Source organism: Aotus nancymaae, unplaced genomic scaffold, assembly GCF_030222135.1.
Source record: "Aotus nancymaae isolate 86718 unplaced genomic scaffold, 86718_ANA_hifiasm-v0.15.2.pri h1tg000075l, whole genome shotgun sequence".
NCBI lineage: Eukaryota > Metazoa > Chordata > Mammalia > Primates > Aotidae > Aotus > Aotus nancymaae.
Genome location: NW_026988490.1, coordinates 2,239,895 through 2,254,177, shown reverse-complemented (window position 1 = coordinate 2,254,177; position 14,283 = coordinate 2,239,895). Strand labels below are relative to the sequence as shown.

Genomic DNA, 14,283 nt, shown 5'->3' with positions numbered 1-14,283 from the left:
GAATCATTTGACTAGATTTGCTTTGCTGTATTTCTGGAGTCACTATTTTGTTTAATTGACCTATATTTCTTTCCTTTCACCAATACCATACTGTCTAGGGTCATTTACTGTGGACTTATGGTACCTCTAAAACTGTAGTGGTGAATCATCATTCACCATCGTATGATGACTGAAGATGTTGGATGACTTTTTTCTCCAAACATACCTGATGCATTTTCACCTTAGGAACTTTGAACTTTGTATTGCCTCTGTTTTCCTACAAATCTCATAGTTAACTTCTTCTATGACTTAGGTTCCAACGACAAATTTATTTTCTAAGGAAACTTTTTTTTTTTTTTGATACGGGGTCTCATTATGTCGCCAAGCTAAAATGCAGCGGCATAGTCTTGGCTCACTGCAGCCTCGACCTTCTGGGCTCCAGCAATCCTCTATTTTAGCCTTCTGTGTAGCTGGAACTGCAGGCATATGCCACCATGCCCTGTTCATTTTATTTTACCTTATTCTTTTTTGAGACAGAGTCTTACTTTGCTGCCCAGGCTGGAGTGCAGGGGTGCTACCTTGGTTCACTGTAGTCTCAACCTCCTGGGCTCAAGTGATCCTCCCACCTCAGCCTCCCGAGTAGCTAGGATCAGACCTGCACCACCAAACCCAGCTAATTTCTGTATTTTTTGTAGAGACAGGGTCTCACTATGTTGCCCAGGCTGATCTCGAACTGCTGGACTCAAGTGATTCTCCCACTTTGAAAGTGCTGGGATTACAGATATGAGTCACCAAGCCTGGCCAATGAAACTTATTTCTTTTGCATCCTATTTAATATGGCTTCTCTTACATAATTTTCTATTATGTTATTTTATTTTAATTTTGTGACTGGACATACCACAATCAGGAATTATCTTTATTACTGGTTTTCTGTCTCCTTCGGTAAAATTTAAATGGTGGTTCAGTAACCACATTAGCTACTGTTGGAGCAGAAACCAGGGCCTAAGCTTATCTAATATGATGTGTATTACTTTTTAGAATGTGTATACATTTCTTTAAATATTATTTCTTGAATTTCACACAATGCTAGTGGAGATATTTTAAATAGACACAGTTTGAGAATATACTTATTAACCGAATTTTAGACCTTAGCCATAATCATGAAGTTTACATCTTATCTTTTTTTTTTTTTTCAGGAATGCAGTCAAAGAACACAGAAAATTTTATGCCATTTATGAAACCAGGTAAGTCTATGATACCTGCATTTTATCAATGAAATGTTTTCACTTACTACTAATGCTATGAATATTAGTAGTGATTGTAATATGAGCCCATAACTTATTTTATGTATTTTGTTTTTGAAATGCTTGTCAAAATTATGTTAAGAAAGATATATACAGAGACTAAAAGAATATAATGATGAAATGGTATCACCTTAACTTGTGTAATTCTGTTGTAATTTTAAATGGAAGTTTTGTTGAATTCTCTCAGGGCATCTGATTCTAGGACTAAGTGTATGCAAGTTTAAAATCGAGTGGTTTAGCATGGGAAGGAGCTTCAGAAATCCTCATTTGCCATATTTGGAAAGGTAGCCGAAGAAGTTTAGGCTTGCCCAAGATCACACGGCTACTCAGAAGCAGAATTAAAAAAGGAAAACAAGTTCCTTACCTGTATCACTATGCTCTCAAATCGCCCCACAATGACTGGCAAGGAAATGCCCATGCAATTATTTTGTGCATATAAAATCATGTTCTGCAACTGATATTCTCTTAGAAAAAAACAAACTGACAACAAAATCTTGCAGGAACTGTTTAGAAGTTTTATATTTTAAGAAAACTAATGGTATAATAGTTTTTTTTTTATCTTTAAAGATTCAGCTACACTACAACTTCACAGTTAAAACTTCTCTGGATATCAACCACTCCCAACCTCCAAACCAAATCAATTAGCATTCCAGGCAAAGTTCATTCTCCTCTGGGCCTACTATTTTTTAATGTTTAAAGGTTTTCTATGTAGAAATATAACCCCTCCTTCTTTGCTATTTTCTTTCCTTTCTTCCTTTCATATTACCCAATCTAAGTACTGCAGTGTGAACTACAGTATTCAGTACTATTGGTAGAAATCATAATTTGTTATTAAGCATAGTTTTAGTTTATCATTTTTGCATACATATAGTTTTATTTACTCATCCACATGTGAGAATGAAGAAATGCTCCAACGGATATCTGAAAATCACACATGTTCCTATCTATAATCTTCCTCCTCATAATGACGTGGATCAACTCTCCTGACAATATGGCAACTCCAGTTTTAGCCATCAGGTTTCCTGGCATGAGAAACCCAAAGTGACCAAGCAACAATGGCTTTATTGTTATTGAGGTTATTACTGTGCCTACTTGTGGGATTGTTCCTTTTCTGGGAACCAGGACATGTATACCCACAATATTGATTCTTTTATTATTATTAACCAAAGTCCATAATTTACATTAGGGTTCACACTTTGTGTTTTAAATTCTATGGCATTTGACAAATATACAATGACATATCTGTACCTGAGAACAAGTATATATACACTGTGAGTATTGTACTATCATACAGAGTAGTTTCACTGCCTTCAACTTCCCCTGTTCTCAATGTATTCATCCCTCCTTCCCTCCCACCGAAGCTTTGAGAACCATTGATCTCTTCTTACTGTCTCCATCATTTTACCTTTCCAAAATTTATATAGTTGAAACCCTAGAGTACATAGCCTGCCAAGACTGGGTTCTTGTGCTGAGCAGTATGCATTTAAGGATATTCTTTGACTTTCTGTGACTTGATAGCCTATCCCTTTTTATCTCTGAATAACCTTTCATAGTATGAATGTGCCACAGTTTGTTTAGTCACTCAATTATTGAAGGATATCGTGGCTGCTTTCAAGTGTTAACAATTATGGATAAAGCTACTATAAACATTTGTGTGGATATACATTTTCAACTCAAATTAATAAATACCAAGAAGCACGATTGCTGGATTAAATGGTGTATTAGTCTGTTTTCATGCTGCTAATAAAGACGTACCTAAGACCAGGTTATTTATAAAGGAAAGAGATTTCATTGACTCAGTTCCACATGGCTGGGGAGGCCTCACGATCATGGCAGAAGCTGAATGAGGAGCAAAGTCATGTCTTACATGGTGGCAGGCAAGAGAGCTTGTGCAGGAAACTCCTATTTGTAAAATAATCAGATCTCTTGAGACTTATTCACTACCACAAGAAGAGTATAGGGAAAACCACCCCCGTGATTCAATTATCTCCACCTGACACAACCCTTGGCACATGGGGATTATTATAATTCAAGATGAGATTTGGGTGGGGACACAGTAAAACCGTATCAAATGGTAAGAATATCTTTAGTTTTATAAGAAACTGTAAAACTGTCTTTCAAAGTGGCTGGACCACTTTGCCTCCCAGCCAGCAATGAATGAGAGTTTCTGTTGCTCCACAGCTCAGTCAGCATTTGGTGTTGTCAGTGTTTTCGGTTTAGCCAATCTAATAGGTGTGTAGGGCCATGGTGTTGATGTTTTAGGGGAACAACAGACACTGGGGGCCTACCTGAGGGTGGAGGATGGGAGGAGAGAGGATCAGGAAAAATAACTACTGAGTACTCACGCTTAGTACCTGAGTGATGAAATAATCTGTATACAAACTTTCATGACTTGAGTTTCCCTGTATGACAAACCAACACATGTACTCCTGAACCTAAAATAAAAGTTAAAAGACTTCCTGTAAAGCTACAGTTATCAAGAGGGTGTGGTATTGGTAAAAGAATACACAAATATATATATAGGAAACAGAACAATGATCTGAGAAACAGACTCATGCAAATGTAATCAACAGATCTTTGACAAAATAGCAAAGGCCATTCAATGCAGAAAGGATACAACTTTTAATAAATGGTGCTGAAATAATTGGACATCCACATGCAAATATATGTGTGTATATATATGCCTCATATATATGTGCCTATATACATAGGTTATATACAGTGGTGTTTGCTTCTCTGTTCCTGCATTAGTTTTCTGAGGATAATGGCTTGCAGCTCCGTCCTTGTCCCTACAAAGGACATGATCTCATTCCTTTTTATGGCTGCATAGTGTTCCGTGGTGTATATGTACCACATTTTCTTTATCTAGTCTGTCATTGTTGGGCATTTGGGTTGATCCCATATCGTTGCTATTGGGAATATGCTGCAGTGAATATACATGTTCATGCATCTTTATAATAGAATAATTTATATTCCTTTGGGTATATCATATCCTTTGCAGGAACATGGATGGAGCTGGAGGTCATTATCCTTAGCAAACTGATGCAGAAACAAAAAAATTAAGTATTGCACATTCTCACTTATAAGTGGGAATTAAATGATGAGTACACGTGGACACATTGAGGGGCATATGGGTTCATTCCACATTTTTTGCATTGTGAATAGTGCTACAGTGAATACACAGGTTCATGTGACTTTATGATAGAATGATTTAAAGTGTAATGAGAGTGTTGGGCCAAATAGCAGTTCCATTTTTAGCTCATTGAGAAATTGCCATACTGCTTTCCACAATGACTGAACTAATTTACACTCCCACCAACAGTTTATAAGTGACCACTTTTCTCTGCAACCTCACCAGCATTATTTTTTGACTTTTTAATCAGAGCCATTCTGACTGGTATGAGATGGTATCTCATTGTGGTTTTTATCTGCATTTCTCTAATGATCACTGATATTGAGCTTGTTATCATATGCTTGGTGGCTGCATGTATGTCTTCCTTTGAAAAGTGTCTGTTCATGTGCTTTGCTCACTTTTAAATGGGGTTGGTTTTTTTCTTGTCAATTTAAGTTCCTTACAGATTCTGAATATTAGACCTTTGTCAGATGCATAATTTGCAAAAATGTTTTCCCAATGTAGGTTGTCTGTTCCTTTTGCTGTTCAGAAGCTCCTAAGTTTAGTTAGATCCCATTTGTTAATTTTTTTTTTTCGTGTGATTGCTTTTGGTGTCTTTTATTATAAAATCTGCCCATTCCTATATCCAGAATGGTATTGCCTAGGAGCTTTTGGGTTGAGACTATGCGGTTTTCTAGATATAGGATCATATAATCTGTAAACAGTGATAGTTTGACTTTCTCCCTTCTTATTTAGATGCTCCTTATTTCTTTCTCTTGCCTCATGGCCCTGGCCAGGACTTCCAATGCTATGTTGAATAGGAGAATAGGAGTGGTGAGATACAGCTTCCTTGTCTTGGTTAGGCCAGTTTTTCTGAGACAGAGTCTCACTCTGTCGCCCAGGCTGGAGTGCAGTGGCACGATCTCAGCTCACAACAACTTCTGCCTCCCAGATTCAAGCAATTCTCTGCCTCAGCCTCCCGAGTAGCTGAGATTAAAGGCGCCCGCCACCATGCTTGGCTAATTTTTGCATTCTTAGTAGAGATGGGGTTTCACCATCTTAGCCAGGCTGGTCTTTAACTCCTGACCTTGTGATCCACCCTCCTTGGCCTCCCAAAGTCCTGGGATTAAAAGTATGAGCCACCATGCCCAGCAAGGGGAATGCTTTACGAGAAGTCTTGAAGTTGGGTAGTGTCAGTCCTCTGACTTTGTTCTTCTCCTTCAGTCTTTTGTTGGCTATTTTGGACCTCTTGCCTTTCCATACAAACTTTAGAATTAGTTAGTAAACATTTAGAAAACAATTTGCTGGCATTTTGATTGATACTATGTTGAATCTATAGATCAAGTTAGAAAGAACTGACATCTTGGCAGTGTTGAGTCTTCCTGTTCACGCACCTGAAATGTCTATTTAGATCTTTGATTTCTTTCATCGAGGGTGTAGTTTTGTACTTTTCCTCACATAGATTTTCTACATGTTAGATTTATTCCTCAGTATTTTGTTTTTATGCCACTGATCAAACAGCTTTTTAGTTATATTTTTCTTTCATTGATTACCACAGTTATTATAGTAGGCATTCTTTTATTAGAGTCTGAATGAATTATAATTTTCCTTCTTCACAATTATGGTTAATTTTAATTCTATATACATTTTAAACCCTACAAATTGTTATAATTAGCCTGAAAGTATATTTTACGCATTTAATGTTCATTTAGATTTACTGACATATTTACTACTTATGTAGTTCCTAATGTTTTTATACAGTATTCTGTTTCTCTTAGCAATTCTATTATCTACAGGAAGGACTCCTTTTAGTATCTCTTAGTGCAAGTGAACTGACAGCAATTTCTCTAAGTTTTTTGTCTGATATATCTTTATTTTCCCTTTAAAAGTGAAGCATGTTTTCACTGAGAGTAGAATTATTTGTTGGCATGTACTTTCTTTCATCACTTTAAAGATTCGATTCCAGTGTCTTCTTTGTTTCTGTTAAGAAGTCAGTCACCATCATTCTTACTGCTGTTCTTTGAAGTTAATTTGTACATTTTGGGGATGTGTGTACAATTTTTCCTTTGATTCTGATTTCCAAAACTTTTACTATGGTATCATGTTCTTTTTTCTTTTCTTTCTTTTCTTTTTTTTTTTTTTTTTGAGACAGAGTCTCCCTCTGTCGCCCGGGCTGGAGTGTAGTGGCACAATCTCGGCTCACTGCAGCCTCCACCTCCCAGGTTCAAGTAATTCTCCCACCTCAGCCTCCCGAGTAGCTGGGATTACAGGAGCCCACCACCACCACTGGCTAATTTTTGCATTTTTAGTAGAGACAGGGTTTCACCATACTGGCCAGGCTGGTCTTGAACTCCTGATCTCAGGTGATCCACCTGTTTCGGCCTCCCAAATTGCTGGGATTACAGGTGTGAGCCACTACACCCAGCCCATTTTCTTTTTTTTTTAAAAAATGCTTTGGTTTTATAGTTCCTGTGAATTTGTGGCTTAATCCCTTTTTACCAATTTTAACAATGTCTTCTTGGCCATTACCTCTTCAAATATTGTTCCCATGCCATTAGATCTGTTCTCCCCGCTGGAACTTTAATTAGAACTATGTTACACCTATTTCGCCTTAGTCTTGGGTCTTTTATTCTCCTTTCTGTGTTTCCATACTTCATTTTTTCCCCACGCTTCTGTCTGGTTATTTCTTCCTGACCTATCTTCCAGGTAACTGTTTCTTTCTTCGTTGTATCCTATCTGCCATTTGGCCCATAGTTTGCGTTCTTAATTTGCCATTGTATTTTTCAGTTCTAGATTTTCCATTTAATTAGCTCATTTAGGTTTCAATTATCTGAAGTCTTTTTCTATCTTGTCATCTACGTCTTAAGTATGTTAATCAAAGTTTTGTTAAAGTCTGCATCTGATGACTCTAATATCTGAATCACCATGGCTATGATTTTATTGTGAGTTTTTCAGGTTCTAGATCCTGGTATGCTTTTAAAATTTGATTTAATGCCAAAGATCTGCTTTAAAATGTAAAAATTCTAGATCAATATTGTGCAGTAGGACTTTCCGTGAAGATGGAAGTGTTCTGTGTGTGTGCTGTGTATGCTATCTCATATGGCAGCTACTGGCCACATGAACAGTTTTGTTATGATTAGTGTGACTGAGAAAGTAATTTTAAATTTTATTTACCTTTAGTAAATTTAAATGTAAATAGCCCCACGTGGCTTGGGGCTGACTTTGGTCTGCACGGTTCCAGATGAAGCTCCTTGCCTGGCACTGTGTAGTAAATATTGTGCGTGTTCTGGTTGATATTTCTCCCACCAGAGGGGATATTCTTTAGCTCCCAGCAGGAGGTAGAGCAGGAGCAGATCACCGTACTGTGGTCAGCCGCCCAGCTACAGTTCTGCATGCCTTGGCTCTCTCTCTGGTTACCCTGCCTCTTAGTTTGTGATCCCCCAGGGTCATACATGAAAGCCCAGCATGAGAACCTGGGCCTCCACCCTGCCCAGTTCCGAATCCCAGTTTTTGTTTCCTAGGATCATAGCAACCCTGGGGGCCCTCCTCAGCCTTCCAGCCCGCCACCACCTGCCGGCTGCTCAGCTTCTCTGCCTCTTGGCCTGTGCCTCTCAGGAACTGGCAAAGGCCCTAGGACAGTAACGGGTCAAACTCTTAAAATCACTTTTCTGCACTTCTTTTTTCTGGGATCTTGGCCTCGCAGGTCCTGGCCATGTGGCGGCCCTGATCCTCCATGTTCATGTCATTAGGCCTGCCAGCCTCATGAAAACTCTGCTCAGTCCCGCGCCCTCGCAGCTGCTTTCTGTTCAGCTTCGCAGCCTCTGCCTCACACGGCTCACGAATCATCAGCTGGGCTGCCTTTGTGCAGACCCTGAGATAAATGTTCCAGCAAAAGTCATTTATTTGGAGGCTGCAAGGGACACTGGTCATGGCATGGGGAAATGATAGAGATGAGAGGGCAGCTAATACATTTATTTCATTAAGCCAGTTACCACAGGAAGCAACTGGGGCTCAGCCCTTCAGGGAAGCTCTGGAAAATGACTCAAAACACCTGTCTCAGATTTGTCATGCCTCATTTTTGAGGAATCTAGGGGGTTTTTGCACTGACTCCCAAGGGCCATGTTGGGAAGGAGTAGTGTCTGTATCCACCACCCTATCCCCACCTCACGTCCAGCCTGCCAGCTCTCAGAACAGCCTTCTGAGCTTCCCTAAACAGCAGATTGTCAGGCACTGAGATGCACACACAGGCACTGAATCTGCTGGAGCACAGCGAAAGGCTGCCAGCGGCAGCAGAGCAAACGTGACATGGAAGGTCAGGTTCACCTCAATGAATTTGTTTCCCTTCCAGGATTTTGGCCTTTTCAGTCCTGGCTACTTTAAGAGCTCTCAAATGCCCTCATACATTAGGTTTTTCTATTTTTGTCCATTTATTTTCTGCTTGTTCTGAGTGGGAAGATTGGTCTCCTGAAAGCTAGTCAGTCATGGCTGACAAGTGGAAAGCTAGGTTATTATATTTTGGACACTAAAAGTATTTTACTGAATGATTTATGGACCTGGACACTAAAATATCTTTCTATTGATTTGGAATTTGGATAACTGTGATCCAATTTGTACCAGTGAAATGAGAGTGTTTTAAAGACCGTCAAGCAACTCTCAATAAATGCAGACCCATTGGAGACTCATTTCCTTACTGCAGTGACCTACTGATGTATGTCCCTTCCAATTAAACGCGTCTCATACTGTATTTGTTTGTTATTTTTCATATGTGATTATCTATGAAAAATTAAAGAAACAGAGTAAAATCCTCCCAATCATCCTTCCACACAGTTCATTGATGGAATTACTTTGAGCACAAAATGGAAAACACCAAGCCGGGGAGAGTGCTCCCTGACCTGTCGGGTTTGTGCTTGCAGAATATGTAATGTTCTTGGGCTTCCTGCCAGGCCACAGGCAGGCCCTGTTGCCGAGAGATCCTGGCCTGCAACTCGCTGAGAGCTCAGTTTCCCTTTTAGGTTCTGCTGTTGGTGTCAGTTCTCGTGCTCTCTGAAGCTCCTGCTGCATCTTGGCTGCGTTTTACTGCTGACAGACAGCTGTCAGCGTACATCTTCTCTTGGAGTTCCTGGAACTCCCCACGTAGCTACTTCCTTGTTCCCCAGATGGGCTGCCCCCCACCTCCGGCCCGCCGCATGCTCTGCTACAATTTTATCAGCGTAGACCATGCCCAGCGGCAGGACACGCACCAGGACTGGAAGCGGAGAGTTTCTGTGGACTGCTGGCAAGCAGCTGCCTTCATAGCACGTTCAGGGAATGTAGATTAAGGAAGGAGGAATTTGGAGGAACAGCTTCCACCAAGCCTTCTTGCTCACCTATACTAACAGTAAAATATGATTCAATTCTACCCATATGTACATTATACTTTTTATAAAATGCATGAATGCAAAAGAGAATTTTTTAATGTCCATAAAAAAGGGCTCTCATTTCCTACCTCCAGTGGACCATTTTAATGACCCCTTGGGGACACCATTAACATAGACAAGAAGAAAGCCAGGTACCAGGAAACCCAAAGGCACTGAAGCTGAAAAAGAGCCATTGTAAAGCAACCCAAGGTCAGTCACGGGGTGGAAGTGACCAGAGGCCGAGAGACCATTGTGTGCTAAGTTCCACAGGATGCAGCCACTGAACTAACTGCCCCCAGGACAGAATCCAGTTTCAGAGAAGCTTCCCTAAGCCCCGTAAGCAGAATGGCTAAGGAGCAGCTTCGAACTCAAATGGAGTATGTAGAGAATTACTGTTTCCAGTGAGCAAACCCAAAGAGATCCTGAGCTTGTACCGAGTTTGTTTCTTTGCCTTCACAACCTTACATTCAGTGCCATATATCTTCCACTGTGCAGACGTCTTTGTATCTGTTTTCCAACATTGAACATAAGGGTGGTTTTTCTGTTGGGGTGCAATTTAATCTCATTTGACTTATAGCAGAAATTAAGTATAGCATAACTTTTATATTACATTGTTTAAATTGAATGAGTCAAAATCTGATATTGTCTCTTGGAGTTAATGTTGACTTGGTAGAAGAATAAAGCAACGGATGGCCGTTGTCAGTGGTAGCACAGATTTGCAGGGGACTTTGCATCTATGCTTCTGCTGTCCAGCCTGTCTCACATCATCTCTGTGTGGCAGCAATAGTAAAAATGTGACTAATCCAGTGACGCTACCTCCAATATTTGTGTTCCTTTTTACTTCCGGCAGAACCCAGTGCAAGATCCCCTGTAGAAGGAGACGGCTCCTTGTAAATCTTGCTGCAGATGGGAAGCACCGTGTCACAGTCTGCTACCTGACTCTCCTCATCAGATTGAAAGGGAGAGTGTCAGGTAGCTTCCGACTTACCTTTATTCCTGGTGCTTACCTACTAATACCATACTCCTGACAGGTTGACATCACCGAGACCCTGGAGTGAGAACACCTGCAATTATTCTCAAACCAGGGCACTGGAGCCAAGAGAAAGTGGCCTCTGCTCCATTCATGGCTGTATGTGTCTGACCCACCATGACAAGTTCCGAGGGAAAGTCTTGTCTCTACCTTAGGAGAGTATATTTCGTTCGAGGAGTGTCTGCTTCCCCTTCCCTTGAAAGCTTATATGCAAATATGTTATGAATATTAAGCAAAAAATTGTGATTATCATAATTTTTACCTGACTTTTTTCCACTTTCTGTTCACCTATAAATTTGGCACCAATAAGTTTGAAAATGAGAGTTCTGGCAGGGTACGGTGGCTCATGCCTGTAACCCTAGCACTTTAGGGTCCGGGCAAGAGGATCACTTGAGGCCAGTAGTTTGAGATCACCCTGGGCAACCTAGTGAGACCCTCAATTGTACACATTTTTTTTTAATTAGCCAAGTGTGGTGGTGCACACCTGTGGTCATAGCTGCTGGGAAAGCTGAGGCAGGAGGATTGCCTGAGCCCAGGAGTTCCAGGCTGCTATGAGCTGTGATTGTGCCACTACCCTCCAGCCTGGGTGACAGAGCAAGACCCTGTGAAAGAAAAGAAAAGAAAAAAAGAAAAGAAAGAGAAAGAAAGAGAGAAAGAGAAAGAAATTTACTTCTGTTGAGTTGGTATATTTGAGAGCATTAGAAAACTAGTCACAAAATAATGAGCGTTTCTGTGGGCCCACAGTCAGCCTCCCTTTATCGTCTATCCTCTGCTCTCTAGGAAATGTGTGGTGGGATGCAGCGGAAGCCTTTCCCGCAGGGAGGCAGGCAGGTCTGTGCTAAGTGGCAGCTGTCTGCAGGTTCCACCCAGCAACTCTAATGGGCTCAGGGCTGTGATTCCTGTGAGAGGAGCAGCAAACGAGATGAGGCTTCTGGTCACTGAGATTTCTGCCTGGACGTAATTTTTCCGGAACTTGGCACAGGAAAGGGGAATCCCAGTCTGGCAGCCTGGTTGAGCTGAGGAACAAGAGAGGGTCCTCAGAGGCTGAGGTCATCATTACATAGGGCAAGACTCTCAGAGTGGAGGCAGAGACACGGATAAGGAGCTGCAGACACGGGCCTGGATGCACCTGAGACTGGCTAGACGTCATGTATAGGGTAAAGCTGCACACACCCAGGCAAAGAAAAATGTGCAGGAAAGACTAACTCCTAGGGAATTAAAAGTAAAAAAAAAAAAAAACCTCAGAGATCACACAGGGCAAAAAATTATTTGAATTCCCCAAACACAGAGTAGAGAAAACTTGAATAGATGAGGTTTTCAGTAGGTCCCAGAAAGATGTCTTAGTCATGGTGCTAAACTAGACCTAGAGGAATATCTCCCTCTATCCATCATGAAAAAAGCTTAAAAGCCAGTCTCGAAAACATCAAACTACCCACCGAGGCCAGCCAGAACACTCACAGGAATCTTTAAAGGCATACAGCAAAGCCAAAACTCAAAAATGTAAAATTCATAATATGTGGCGTTTCACTGTATGTAAATTATACCTCCATAAAAGTTGACTTTAAAGAAATAAAATATTCTCAACAGACACGTTAAAAAGTTGGTAAAATTTAATACCAGCTCATTAAAAGGCAAAAAGCCACTTAGCAATCTAGCGATAGAAGACCGGATGCTGAAAACTGATGGAGCACACAGGTCTATTAACACACATTACAAAAGAGAAGATTGATAAATTTACTTTACCAAAAATTACAACTTCTGTAGGAAAAATGTGAAAATATAAGCCCAAAATTCAAAGATGTGTGGAACCTGCACTAAGCCATAAATAATATCCAGAATATACATATATATATATATGTCTGTGTGTGTGTATATATATATATATAAAATACACAAAATGGGCAGTAAATATGAATGATGAGTTCATAAATTTAAAAAAATCCCATTAACTAATAAGCACAAAGAAGTTATAACATTTAATTAATGATAAAGTAAATGCAAATTGAAGAGTAATCTAGTACTAGTTCATATTCATTATATTTGTAAAAATTAATGTTTTATTATGCCAAGAGTGTGAATGATGTAGGGAAATGAGAAATCTTATATAGAACTGATGACTATAGGTAAACCTATTGATAATACACTGTAATGTATAACAGGTTGTAGTGTATAAATGGCTACAGCCATTGTGGAAGCAATTTGTCATTACTAGTAAATTTGAAGATACAAATAATTGATGATTCTATTTCTAAAGAAATGTTCATCCACTAAGATTTATGTACTAGGATGGTTATTTCAGCAGTGGGTAAGAGTGAAAACAAAAGCAATTTAAGTCCTAACCTTTTTAACTTAAGGAAATGGATAAACTAAGGAAAGTCATAAGGAAGCAGTGGTGGAAAATTAACACCTTTATCTTTTTGACTCTTCCAGTGCAGGAATAAGATAGGTCATTTTATTTCCTTTCCTTTAGCTTTTCCTTTACATAAGTTTAAGCTTTGTAGTTAGGTTCATTCCAAGAAATCTTATAGCTTTTATAGTTATTGTTAATGTGAGACTCTGCTAATACATTTTCTAATGGTGTATAGGAAATATTTTACTACTTTTTTTCTTCCTTCCTTCTTCCTCATTTAGCCTAATTTTATTTAATGTTTTTAAGTATTGACTTGAATATTTATTTAGTTCCCAAATTTTACTGTGCAATAAATTCATTCAAGGCAACAATTTTCACAGAATTGTTTTCTGGGGGAGGGTTCAATTTTATGACATTCTCATGTTTCTAAATATATGGTTGTTTCAGTTTTCCTTAGGTGAAGAGATAATTTGGCTATCCTTTAGTTGTTAACATAGAATTTTATTACATAGGTTACTGCACATTGATTTCTGCTTAAAAATTTGTAGACATTTGCTTTTGCATAGTACATGATCAATTCCTGTGACTGGTCTGTGTGGGTTCGCAAAATTCTCTTGGTTATATATGCATGCATCATCATATTAGGTTATTTTTTTCTCCAAGCTAGTTAAACTTGTTATATAAATCTCTTATATTCTTATTTATTCTGAAAGAATTGTATTAATGTCTCTCACTAATTTTGTGGGTTTGTCAGTTTCTCTTTACATTACGATTTACCTTTATCATTTACTTTATACACATATATTAACATCCTTAGAGAAATAAAAGAGGAACTAGAACCCATGTTAAAAGAGTATGTTGGCCGGGCGCAGTGGCTTACGCCTGTAATCCCAGCACTTTGTGAGGCTGAGGCGGGTGGATCACGAGGTCAAGAGATTGAGACCATCCTGGCCAACATGGTGAAACCCCGTCTCTACTAAAAAAAATACAAAAATTAGCTGGGCATGGTGGTGCGTGCCTGTAGTCCCAGCTACTCGGGAGGCTGAGGCAGAATTGCTTGAACCTGGGAGGCGGAGGTTGCAGTAAGCCAAGATTGCACCACTGCACTCCAG

The 14,283-nt window shown here is 39.6% G+C and overlaps 1 protein-coding gene across 1 annotated transcript in view; it reads left to right on the top strand.

Annotated features, from left to right (window-relative positions):
- The first annotated feature begins 1,179 nt into the window (after positions 1-1,179).
- The window catches only part of GABRB3 (gamma-aminobutyric acid type A receptor subunit beta3), a 249,637-nt gene continuing 236,533 nt past the window's right edge, over positions 1,180-14,283 (top strand). The window contains exon 1 of the mRNA XM_021674561.2: positions 1,180-1,223. The gene's annotated coding sequence lies outside the window, so the exon portion shown is untranslated. The remainder of the gene's footprint in view (positions 1,224-14,283) is intronic.